Source organism: Rhinoderma darwinii, chromosome 1 (assembly GCF_050947455.1).
Source record: "Rhinoderma darwinii isolate aRhiDar2 chromosome 1, aRhiDar2.hap1, whole genome shotgun sequence".
Taxonomy (NCBI): Eukaryota; Metazoa; Chordata; class Amphibia; order Anura; family Rhinodermatidae; genus Rhinoderma; species Rhinoderma darwinii.
The window spans coordinates 320948379-320962032 of NC_134687.1; the positions used below are offsets into that span (position 1 = coordinate 320948379).

At 42.4% G+C, this 13654-nt stretch overlaps 1 protein-coding gene across 9 annotated transcripts in view; it reads left to right on the plus strand.

The window, feature by feature from the left end:
- Positions 1–13654, plus strand: part of PTBP3 (polypyrimidine tract binding protein 3) — a 264116-nt gene that overhangs the window by 168173 nt on the left and 82289 nt on the right. The window lies entirely within an intron of this gene.

Consider the following 13654-nt stretch of genomic DNA (forward strand, 5'->3'; position numbering starts at 1 on the left):
TCATCCACTTTATTGCTTCTGTAATACGCTGCAGATCTTCCTCCTCCAAATCCGGATGGAAAATCTGCAACAATTCCGCTACGAGTGAACATGTTGAGTCATGAAATGTCAGCCTTTAAAACCCTTGATTTTTTTTGTTTTTTTTTTTATATGTAATTTTAAAGTTTGTTTAGAAATGTTATTAGATTTTGTACACAATGTATGTTTTGGGACAACTGTTCTAGTTTAGGCATTTTGACTGTTCTCTTGAATATGGAGTGCAAGGTATAACTTATCCACAGTGACTCAGATATGCCAGTTACTTTTGAAATACCAAACCATATTATAGGGCCTAACAGTTACACTTCAGTTAACTAAAGTACTTGTTACTTTTTACAAAGGAAACCACTGTAGCAGTTTCCTTTCTTGTAAGTGTTTGTAAATTTTGTTATGCAATGGTTCAGGTCAGATGTCATTTTTTTCATGATAGATGTGTGTGTGTGTGTGTGTGTGTGTGTGTGTGTGTGTGTGTGTGTGTGTGTGTATATCTATATATATATATAGAATTGTGGTTGGCAATAAAAACTTAGATACAGTTCAAGTTTAACCCCTTAATGACCAGCCTATTTTAGACCTTAAAGAGACTCTGTCACCACATTATAAGTGTCCTATCTCCTATATAAGGAGATCGGCGCTGTAATGTAGGTGACAGTAATGCTTTTTATTTAAAAAAACGATCTTTTTCACAAAGTTAGGAGCGATTTAAGTTTATGCTAATGAGCTTTCTTAATGCCCAAGTGGGCGTACTTTTACTTTCGACCAAGTGGGCGTTGTACAGAGGAGTGCATGACGCTGACCAATCAGCATCATGCACTCCTCTCCATTCATTTACATTGCACTAGCGATATAGATATATCGCTATGTGCAGCCTCATACACAAGCCCTAACATTACTAGTGTCCTGATAATGAATACACATGAAATCCAGCCTGGACGTCATGTGTACTCAGAATCCTGACCCTTCTGAATCTTTTTTGTGAGATTCCAGCGACGGATACGAAATCTCGCGAGATCTCGGAGCTAAACGAGATTTGGTGTCACTTGCCGGAATCTCAGAATCCTGATACTTCTGACTCTTTTTTTGTGAGATTCCGGCAAGTGACACCAAATCTCGTTTAGCTCCGAGATCTCGCGAGATTTCGTATCCGTCGCTGGAATCTCACAAAAAAGATTCAGAAGGGTCAGGATTCTGAGTACACATGACGTCCAGGCTGGATTTCATGTGTATTCATTATCAGGACACTAGTAATGTTAGGGCTTGTGTATGAGGCTGCACATAGCGATATATCTATATCGCTAGTGCAGTGTAAATGAATGGAGAGGAGTGCATGATGCTGATTGGTCAGCGTCATGCACTCCTCTGTACAACGCCCACTTGGTCGAAAGTAAAAATACGCCCACTTGGGCATTAAGAAAGCTCATTAGCATAAACTTAAATCGCTTCTAACTTTGTGAAAAAAGATCGTTTTTTTAAATAAAAAGCATTACTGTTACCTACATTACAGCGCCGATCTCCTTATGTAGGAGATAGGGCACTTATAATGTGGTGACAGAGCCTCTTTAATGACCAAGCCATTTTTTAAGTTTTTCCATCATCTCATTCAAAGAGCTATAACTTTTTTATTTTTGCGTCAACATAGCTGTATAAGGTCTTGTTTTTTGTGGGACAACTTGTAATTTTTAATAGCGCCATTTTGGGGTACATATAATTTATTCATTAACTTTTATGAACTTTCTTTTGGGGAGGAATAGAAAAAAAACTGCAATTTCGCCATACTTTTTTGCGTCCTAAATTTACGCTGTTTACCGTGTGATATAAAGAACACAATAACTATATTCAGCGGGTTGTTGCAATTGCAACAATACCAAATTTATATAGATTTTGTATGTTTTACTACTTCTACACAGTAAAAACACATATTTTTCAAAATTATTTCTTTTTGTGTCTCCATATTTGAAGAGCCATAAAGTTTTTTGGTTTTTTTTCGCCTTTTTTTTTGCGGGACGACTTGTAGTTTTTATCGGTTTTTTAAGGCAGGATTAAAAGAAAACAGCAATTTTTGCAAGGTTTTTTATTTTATTTTTTACGACGTTGACCGTGCGGGTTAAATGATGTAATAACTTTATAGTTGGGGTCGTTAGGGACGCGGCAATGCCAAATATGTGTAACTTTTTTACTTTATTTTGTTTTTAAATAATAAAGCAGTTTATAAGGGGAAAAAGTGGGTTTTTCATTTTTTTTTCACATTGTTTTTTTTAATTTTTTTTATTAAACTTTTTTTTTACTTTTAGCTAGTCCCACTAGGGGACTTTAATATGCGATCATCCGATCGATTTATAGTACACTGCAATACTTTTGTATTGCAGTGTATTACTTACTGCCTGTCCGTTTAAAGTGGACAGGCATCTGCTAGGTCATGCCTCTGGCATGACCTAGCAGGCATACACTACAGGCAGACCTGGGGGCCTTTATTAGGCCCCCGGCTGCCATAGGCGACACAGACACTCAGCGATCTTATCGCCGGGTGTCGGTGGGATGAAAGCGAGCTCCCTCTCTCCAAAACAACTCAGATGCGGCGCTCGCTATTGAGCGCCGCATATGAGGGGTTAAACAGGTGATATCGATACTGTAAGGCTGGGTTCACACGAGCATGTTACGTCCGTAATGGACGGAACGTATTTCGGCCGCAAGTCCCAGACCGAACACACCTCAGGGAGCCGGGCTCCTAGCATCATAGTTATGTACGATGCTAGGAGTCCCTGCCTCGCTGCAGGACAACTGTCCCGTACTGTAATCATGTTTTCAGTACGGGACAGTAGTTCCGCGGAGAGGCAGGGACTCCTAGCGTTGTACATAACTATGATGCTAGGAGCCCGGCTCCCTGCACTGTGTTCAGTCCGGGACTTGCGGCCGAAATACGTTCCGTCCTTTACGGACGAAACATGTTCGTGTGAATCCGGCCTTATCGATCTCACCCGTTCGAGCAGTGATGCCCCCAGCTCTCAGCTACCTCTGTTAGCTGAGAGCAGGGACATTTAACAGCTCCCTGCTCTGTTTATTTATTCCAATGCAGCGCCGTAAAAAGGCTACTGCATCGGAATAAAGCCCGTTAGTGGCCGCCGTAAAAACAATATGGGGCAGTCACTAACGGGTTAAAGTCAACGCTCGGCTTTATTGCAGTCCAAAAATAAGTGCTTATCCAGCAAGCAAAACTTGAAGCATATATACAAAATAAACACCTTGCCGTCGAAGCTCTAACTAAACAGCAGGTTTTCTCAGCTATTCTAAACCATGACTACAATGATCCTTGGATCAGGCATTTCACACTATCCTTGTGTGGATTCCCAGGCTCTGACCCGCTCACACTAACTGCAGATTTTATGGCTCTGCAATGTGCCCAGTAGCTTCACCTGAGCTTACTGGGCTAGGGGTAACACCCGTACTGGAGAGGGAAAGGGAATGACAAGTCTCACTACCAATGTTACCTGCCATTCCATAGAAATCCTGGCCTGAAAAACAGACTTAAAAAAAGGCTTAGCAAACTAAGTTTTGCTGAGAAACCCAACTCCTCTATCTTCCTCATCTCACCCAGAAGTATACGTTATTCCTTTATTCTACAGCCTTACTTATTTCCTGTTTGTTATATAGTGGTGCTGTGTGGTGGTATCTCTTTCTGTAATTCTGCACTTGTGGGGGGACGTAGCCCAGAGCCAAGGAGGCTTGGCATAGCCTGATGGTGTAGGTGCTTTTGGACCACTGGGTTGCTCCCTCTGCAGGAGCGGTGCTGCGGTGGCGGGGGCCGCCATGTGGTGCTGCAACCGATAGAGTAGGGACCCACTTTGAATGCGTATGTACTTTGAAAGAGGTCGCCGTGAAGTGGCAAGTGGGCTTATATAGTTTGATCAAAATATTAACAAAGAACCTCATGTTCGTGTTTATAAATTATGTGTAGCGGCTCAGATCAACGTATGTATTGTGCTGTCCATGTCTAGTTTCTCCCAATACTGATATTATGTAGTCTTTATGACCTACTCCTGCATCTAAAACTGCACTATGTGGACAAAACTTTAGTAGTTTCTGTTACAAACTGAGTAAGAGAAGTTTCACTCGAGCTCAGATCCCCATGGTGATCTAAGTTTCTGGTTCTATAGAACCCAGCAGGGTCCAGCTTTTGCAAACGTAATACGGCCCTTAAAATACTGCCGTTTGAAACCTTCTAAGGCTCCGTTCAATCTTATATCACTGTCGTTTCACAAAACTTTTGACATAGTGGAATCCAAAAGCTAAAAACCCCAGTAATCACTAGAACAAATAGAAGCGCTTGACTTCATCTCTGATCAGCTTTTCTCAGCACTCCTGGAAGAGCAAAATGGTGTGTGGGCCCATACAAAGTCTATAGTTTGTACACCGCTAACTGTTTAACTCTCAGGAGAGCGGAGCAATTCTGCCTCTTTGTTCCAGCAATAAAATAACTAAAATGTAAATTGCAAAAAAAAAAAAGAAAAGGGTCTGCCTTTAAATATAGGCATTCAGTAAACCTGTTAAATGTATGCCAAAATGAGACACTTATGGCATACATTTGAAACCTATGGGGATGTTACGGTCTACTTTGCTATGTTAAAAGAAAACAAATGCATATTAACATAGACCATAATGTAATCCTTATATGTGAACCCCAGCAACGAAAAACCTTTTGCCCCAGCAACACAACCTTTTGCCTATGTACTTTAATGTATATGACTGTAACAAATATGTTCTGGTTTGGGTATAACACTATTACACTTCTGAGCTACTCATAGTCATACTGCTGACATTTAACCTCTGTCATTTGAATGAGGAAAAAAAATTGCAAAGATTTTCATCCTTGCCCAACACTTTCACTCCCTTCCGGAGGTTACAGGAATTGTGGGAGTAGCATACCAGCACTTGTGTTGAAACGGTGAGGTAAGCTGCCTTGCTGCAGGCTCTGCTGAGTCCTGCCCTATTATTTCCCCTGTCTAGTTACACCCTGGTTTGAATATAACTACTTTGTTAGTCAGTGCTTAAAGCTGTAGTGCAGTTCTAAGAATCCTAATGACCAAAAAATAGACATGGTTAATATCAGAATAAAATCAACCCTTTAGGCCACATGAATATGATGCGTATGACAAACATATTTGCCGTGTTGGGGTTTTTCCTGCAGTATAGCCGCAGCGTAATACAGCAGCACAAAGACAAAATTTATTCCAATTAATCTTATCTATACGTTGCTAAATTTTTCCGCAGTTAAATCTGTCAATTTATCTTGCCAGGATTGTCAAGATTGTATCTGCCAAATTTATTAAAAAAAATAAAAAACGTAACAAAATGTGCACCTTTTTCCGCATCAAAATGTGAAAACCGCATCTAAAACTGCATAAAAAAGCACAATATTAGGTGCAGGTTTTACCTGCAGAAATGTTGTGCTTATCTGCGGGTTTTAATGTGGATTTTCAACATCAAATAATGCAACGTGTGTATGTAGCCTAAAAGTTCTTAAAACTAGTCCGTCACAATTTTTTCCCCCCTAGGAAATAAAAATGTGTACAGGACCTCTAGACAACACTGGGGTTACCCTCTTTTCATTTTATGCATTACTATATGAAAGAGACCACAATTATAATAGGGGAACTCCTTTCTGCCTGAAACTCTTGGGCTGGGTTCACACGAGCATGTTCGGTCCGTAATGGACGGAACGTATTTTGGCCGCTAATCACGGACCGAACACACTGCAGGGAGCTGGGCTCCTAGCATCATAGTTATGTACGACGCTAGGAGTCCCTGCCTCGCTGCAAGACAACTGTCCCGTACTGTAATCATGTTTTCAGTACGGGACAGAAGTTCCACGAGGAGGCAGGGACTCCTAGAGTTGTACATAACTATGATGCTAGGAGCCCAGCTCCCTGCAGTGTGTTCGGTCCGGGATTAGCGGCCAAAATACGTTCTGTCCATTACGGACTGAACATGCTCGTGTGAACCCAGCCTTGGAATTGCATTGGCAACCCTGTAAAGTGGAACCGTGCATTTTCCCCATCTTTATTTTATAAGGAAGTTAAAGTAGTGACAGGTTCTATGTTCACTCAGGTTGAATATGCTGCGTAAAAATACACAAGAGTATCCATCCTGAAACCCATAGGGAATTCTGCCCGAAAAGCCGCACCAAATGGTTACATAGTTACATAGTACGGTTGAAAAAAGACACATGTCCATCATTTTCAAGGAATGGGAAAGGGAAGGGAAACATTTCTACACATAGGAGCTTATATTTTTTTGTTCTAGGAAATCATTGAAGCCTTTTTTAAAGCCATCTACTGTCCCTGATGTGATCAGCTCCTGCAGTAGACTATTCCATAGATTCACAGTAAAGAAGGCTTGTCGCCTCCGCAGGTTGAACCTTTCTTTTTCCAGACAGAGGGAGTGCCCCCTGTTTTTTTGAGGGGGTTTTACATGGAACAGCATTTCACCATATTTTTTGTATGTGCCATTAATATATTTATATAAGTTAGTCATGTCCCCCCTTAGTCGTCTTTTTTCAAGGCTAAATAGGTTTAATTATTTTAATCTTTCCTCATAACTTAGATTCTCCATTCCCCTTTTTAGCTTCGTTGCTCTTCTTTGTATTTTTTTCCAATTCCAGGGCATCCTTTCTATGAACTGGAGCTCAGAACTGAACTGCATATTCTAGATGAGGCCTCACTAATGCTTTGTAAAGTGGTAATATTACATCCCTGTCCCGCGAGTCCATGCCTCTTTTAATACACGACAATATCCTGCTGGCCCTTGAAGCTGCTGATTGACATTGCATGCTCTTATTTAGTTTATGATCTACAAGTACACCCAGATCCTTCTCAACAAGTGAATCCCCCAGTGTAGCTCCCCCTAGGACATATGATGCATGCAGGTTGTTGGTACCCAGATGCATTACTTTACATTTATCTACATTAAACTTAATTTGTCAACAGGATGCCCAAACACTTAGTGTGTTCAAATCTGCTTGCATTTTACGAACATCTTCCTACTTGGTATTGGTGTCATCTGCAAAAATAGAAATAGTGCTATTAATCCCATCCTCTATATCGTTAATAAATAAGTTGAATAATAGTGGTCCCAGCACTGAACCCTGGGGTACACCACTTATAACTGGGGACCATTCAGAGTAGGAATCATTGACCACAACTCTCTAGATACGGTCCTTGAGCCAATTACAAACTATAATTTCTAAACCTATAGTCCTTAATTTACCCATTAGACGTCTATGAGGGACAGTGCCAAATGCTTATGTAAGGTCCAAAAACACTATATCCACAGTGGCCCCTCTGTATAGGCTTCTGCTCTCCTCTTCATAAAAACAAATCAGGTTGGTTTGACAACTTCTGTCCTTAGTAAAACCGTGCTGGCTGTCACCTATAATACTATTATTTGTCACGTAATCCTGTATATAGTCCCTCAATAGCCCCTCAAACATTTTCCCCACGATGGATGTTAAGCTTACCAGTCTATAATTACCCGGAGAAGACCTAGAGCCCTTTTTGAAAATAGGCACCACATTTCACCTGCGCCAGCCCCTTGGCACTATACCAGTTACTAGAGAATCTCTAAATATTATGAAAAGGGGGACAGAAATAACTGAACTAAGCTCTTTAAGAACTCTAGGGTATAACCCATCTGGTCCCAGGGCCTTGTGTACATTTATTTTATTTAACTTCGCTTGGACCATATCTACATTCAGCCAATTCAGTATATTAATTGATGTATTAACAGGACTGGCACCGGCTACATCAGCTGCTCTTTCTTCTGTTGTACATACAGAGCTAAAGAGCCCATTTAGTAACTCTGCCTTCTTTTGATCCCCTGTGACCAACTCCCCATTACCACTATTTAGGGGGTCCTACATGTTCAGACCTTGGCTTTTTTTGCATTTACATACTTGAAGAATTTTTGGGGATTTGTTATACTATCCTTGGCCACCTGCTTTTCATCTTGTATTTTTGCTGAATTTATTACTTTTTACAGATTTTATTAAGCTCTTTATAATTTACCAAGACTACAGCTGTACCCTCAGATTTGTATTTTTCAAATGCCCTTTTTTGTCATATATTGCTCTTTTTACAGAAGGTGTAAGCCAGGTGGGTTTAATTTTAGTCGTTTATACTTGTTACCTATAGGAATAAATTTTGCAGTAGAATTACCCAAAGTAGATCTTACTGTAGCTAAACGTTTGAAAAACTTCTGACATGTCATAGAGACATGTCAGAAGTTTGGATTGGTGGGGGTCCGAGCAGTGAGACCCCTGCCAATCTCTAGAACGAAGCAGCTGAAGTGCTCATGTGAGCGTTCAGCTACTTCGTGTCTGTTCGGCTTTTTCCGGAAAGCCGATGTATCGGTGTACGGGCTCATAGACTTTCTATTGAGTCCATACACAGATACATTTATTTCCGGAAATAACCGAACAGACACGAAGCGGCTAAGCACTCACATGAGCACTTCAGCTGCTTCATTCTAGTGATTGGTGGGGGTCTCGGTGCTTGGACCCCCACCAATCCAAACTTCTGACATGTCACTATGACATGTCAGAAATTTGTCAAACATTTAGCTACACTTTAAAATCTCCCATTTATCATTTGTACCATTATTTGACATTAGTTCTTCCCAGTCTATATCCTGAATTGCAGCCCTCATCCTGGGGAAATTGGCCTTCTTAAAATTAAGTGTTTTTGCCCTCCCAGCCTGTGTTTTGTTTTTTTACAGTAAAGGTAAAATGTAACTATATTGTGATCACTGTTACCGAGGTTTTCACGAACATTGACATTCCCAACAAGCTCTGCATTATTAGAAATGACCAGATCCAACAGAGCTTCACCTCTAGTCGGGTCTTCCACAAACTGGGCCATAAAATTTTCCTGCAACAGGTTGAGGAAATGTCTCCCCTTTGCAGTTGAAGCTGCACCATGTCACCAATTAATAGCCCTTTAATTAAAATCTCCCATTATCACTACAGTACCAGCCTGTGCAGCCCGCTCCATCTGTTTTATATAGCTGACCTTCCATCTCCTCCGTTGTATTGGGGGGGGGGGGGGGTCTATAGATTGCACCAAAATATTTTTTTCAGTGTTTACCCCCTCTTTTTGCCATTCAATTTTTCACTTTCAGTGTTAGAAATGTGATTTGACATTATTTGGGCATTTTTGTTTTCTTTGCTGTTTTGTAACAAAAGGATCTCCTTATCTTGTTGCCTAGTCCTCTCCCCACAGTCTATTTCTCCCCCCACCAATTTAGTCTGACCCCTCTCTAACCTAACTACCCCTTTATTTTCTACATTGACCTCCCTCCTCAGCCCTAGTTTAAATACTCCTCCACCCCAGCTAGAATTCTCTCCCCCAGCACATCAGACCCCCTTCCATTTAGGTACAAATCATCTGCAGAATACAGTTTGTACCCCAATGAAAAGTCAGCCAAATGCTCTAGGAACCCAAAGCCTTCTCCTCTACACCAAGACTTAAGCCATGCATTTAACTCCCTGAGCTCCCGCTGTCTTTCCTGTGATGTGAATGGCACAGGGAGTATTCCTGAGAATACAACCTTGGAGGTCCTTCCCTTCAGCTTGTAGCCTAGTTCTTTAAAATTATTCTTAAGGCTCCTCCACCTACCATTTATTCTGTTGTTGGTTCCCACATGGACCACGACAGCTGGATCATCACCAGCCCCTCCCTGTAATTTATCAACCCGTTCCACCACATATCGAACCCTGGCACCATGGAGACAGTAAACCGTTCGGTTGAGGCGGTCTTGGTGACAAATTGTTCTATCAGTCTTCCTGATTATAGAATCCCCTACAAATACTAATTGTCTTGCGTTACCTGCATTACCATCCTGCCGACTACTATCTGGGTTGTTCTCCCGGCTGTTAGGGAGGTCAGTATCCACTAGGGCTGCCATTTCTGAGACCGACACCCTCGCATCATTACCCAATTTGGCAATCTTGCTTGGAATATCAGAAACAGGACTGGCCTTCCTTTTCTTGGACACCTTTCTACTGCTCCTAACTACATTAACCCAGCTGCTTGCCTGGTCCTGCTGACCCATGTGTTTACCCTCCAATTCTACCCCACTAACTGCTTGCTCAGTGAGCAGCATGCTCCGCTCAAGATTGTCTATCGCCCTCAGTATTGCATTTTACTCCTCCAGATCTCTAATGCGAGCTTCCAGGTGAACAACATGTTCACATCTGCCACAGAGGTATTCACCCTGGAACTCCTGCTCTAGTCGTGCATACATATGGCAAACTGTGAACTGAAGAAAACCTCCAATCTTGCTATCCATTATCCCAGTTACAAAAAAAAAACTATGAACAATTGTTAAAGTAAAAGAAAAGAAGAGCACTTACAGGGACTTTAACTCCGGTTTAGTAACTCCACTTGATCCACAAGCCACTTAATTTAGCAAGGCCAAAACAGAGCAGTTTTTTGGCTGGAATGTCCGCTGTGAAGATGGCGCAGGAAAAAAAAAAGTTTATACATACCTCGGTTTCCGTTGTCATGGCGTCCCTCTGTTGTCCATGCAGTCCGGCCTCCTGGGATGACGCAGCAATCCCATGGGATGATATGTCATCCCAGTTTGCCGGCCTGGACGCAGAAGAGAAGAAATTGTTGCTATGACGATGCCTGAAGGGTAAGTATTCACTTTCTTATTAATTTGAAACTAAAAAAAGCTTTTCTTTTTTTTTTCTGAGTTGCGATTTTTGTGGCAGAACCGCAGTCTTTCCGCCGCATTTATAGCAACATTTGCTATTTGTTGCAGGTTTTACTTCCCCATTGAATGGGGAAAAGCAGCGATTCCAAAGCTTAAATTGACATGCTGCAGTATAAAAAGCTGCACCACAGGTCAAATTATGACTTTCTTTTTTTTCGGGCTGATTTTTTTACGCAGCGTGTGGATGAGATTTGTTCGAACTTCATCCACTCTGCTGCGACTCTAATATGCATGCAGATTTACCACAATGAAATGCATTTCTGAAAATCTGCAGTGTTTACACTACGTCTAAACATATACCATAAAGGAGCACTAAACGTACAGTGGAAAGCTTGTGCAACTGTAATATCCTTCACACATTAAGGTTGGTGGAGGCCCCAATACCAACTGACCCCATATCGCAGACACATGTAGGCGTGGTGGCCCTCTCCAATCAAGCCTGACTATGGAGATAGCCCAGCCAGCGACTTCCTTAGACTTTATTAGAAAGCAGGAGCATAGCTAGGGGGGGGGGGGGGGCAGGCGGGATATTTTCCCTTTGCGCAACTGGGAGAGAAGATAGAGGGGCGCTGGGCCGGTCGCGGATACAATTAAATACTCCTTCTGGAGCGGAATCCTACCCAACCGTCCCGGACAGCCTGAGGTATGTCCCACAGTCAACTGTATCTGTGTCCTCCGTGCGCTTAACGTCGCTGTCATTTGGACAGTGACGTCAGTGGCTCCTCTGAAGCGGAATCCCCGTTTCTGGCAGGGGATTCCGCTCCAGGAGAAGCACCTTGCGTCACTGTCCATGTATTCCGCCCCTAGAGGGAGTCCCAATGGCGCTATCTACAGGACGGGAACGAGAGGCAAAAAGAAAAAGGTGCAGTTTTTACGGTATCGGCGCCAGGCGGAGAAGAAATGATGATGATGACACATGTTATTGTTTTAAATGGAATTTGTTCTTTATTCAGTGGATAACGCATTTCTGGACCGTGCTGGTCCATTCATCAGGTCTGTAGCATATGTTTGCACATGTATAGTGCTCAGTTATATAATGGAAAAGGCATAGTTCCACTTATGAGGTCATTCCCTAATTAAAATCACCTGGGCCAGATATGTGGAGTGCTGGTGCCAAGTAAAACAAAAAAACTGAAGGGGCATTATACGGCATGGGGACATACTGTGTGGGCATTATACTGTATGGGCACATACTGTGTGGGCATTATACTGCATGGGACAATCTGTGTGGACATCATACTGTATGGAGGCATCTGTGTGGGCTTTATACTATATGGGTGCATCTATGGGAGCATTATACTGTATGGTGGCAGCTTGGGGGCATTGTACTGTGTAGGGGCAGCTAGAGGGCATTATACTGTGTTGCTAGGTGCTCTGCATCAGTTGTTCCTCTTTGTGATACTTGAAAGTTGGGAGATATGGAGGAATCCCAGGCCAAAGTCTTGCCAATGCTCTTCCCGGGGATTCCGCTTTTGGAGAAGCCCCTGACGTCACTATCAATACATGGACCGTGACGTCAGGGGCTCCTCTAGGGAGCCCCAATGGCTCTATTTACAGGGAGGGTGATGTAGTGCTAACTACAGGAGGGTATGTGTGTGTGGCACTATCTCCAAGGGGCGATTGTGGCAATATCTACAAGGGGGCTGTGTGGCACTATCTACAGGGGGGCTGGCAGTACCTACAAGGGGGCGTGTGTGGCATTATCTACAAGGGGGTGTGTGTGGCACTATCTCTTGGGGGGGTGTGTGGTAGTATCTACAAGGGGGGAGTGGGACACTATCTAAAGCGGGGTGTGGCACTATCTACAAGAGGAGGCTGTTCATTATGTCACCATATAGTCTCCTTCGCCTCAGTTATATAATCTGTGTTAATCAGGCACTGACCTCTTTATTTATTTTCTTTTAATTTATTGTTCTGGTAACTCCCTTATATAACTATATCGCTTGTAAAATGTACCAATGGTTTTATGCTCGAGTTACATAAAAAAAAGGTGAAAAAAATGACATGAAAATTAAAGCAAACACCACGAGGGGGAAGGAAAGGTTGGGGGATGCCAAACTGAATCTTTGCTCCGGGTGCTGGAGAACCTAGCTACGCCTCTGTAGGGAGAGTCACATGCATGTGTCTCAACCTCTTCTGGCCGGGATAGGATTGCCAAACTGCCATAACGTGATCCTGTTTTCCTAAGAAGTGTAGGTCCCAGAGATGAGCAGTGTATACACTACCCATATAAATAATTAATGACTGCCAGGGTCGTAACTAGAAAATAATGGGCCGCATAGCAAACTTTTTATAGGGTTCCACCCCTCCTTTAAATTTTGGGGCCCTTTTTAAGTTTTGCTACAGGCCTTCCCTCCTCAGCGGAGGTTCCTAAGTCACAAATACCTACTTTAAAGACTCTCATTGAATTTAATAGTTAGTTAAGATAGATAGAAAGACACTGAGAAATTGAACCAGCCTGGGCAGGGATGGTGCTCGGTGGAGGCTCCCTAGTTCCTTGAATGGACAACTACTTATGCTAATCCAATAGTATACCTGATTATAGGTCAACTCTGTAATTTACTTACTATTAAAATGTTGTTGTTTTATCCATTCAAAATCTGCGTGAAGTTACTGCCACTAGATGTATCACTTCCTATAATCTGCTGTCCTCAATGGTGTCAAGCATTGGCCATCCCTGGTTACAGAGCAGAATTGATGAACTGCAGAAAGTGTGGGTGTGTCTCTTCACAGCCCGTCTATGCAAGTCTATGGAGAGGGGAGGGGGAGCAGATAGAGTGTGAGTGAAACACAGACACGCTGCATACACGTCTATGGAGAGGAAGCAGGAATAAGAAAGACACGGACG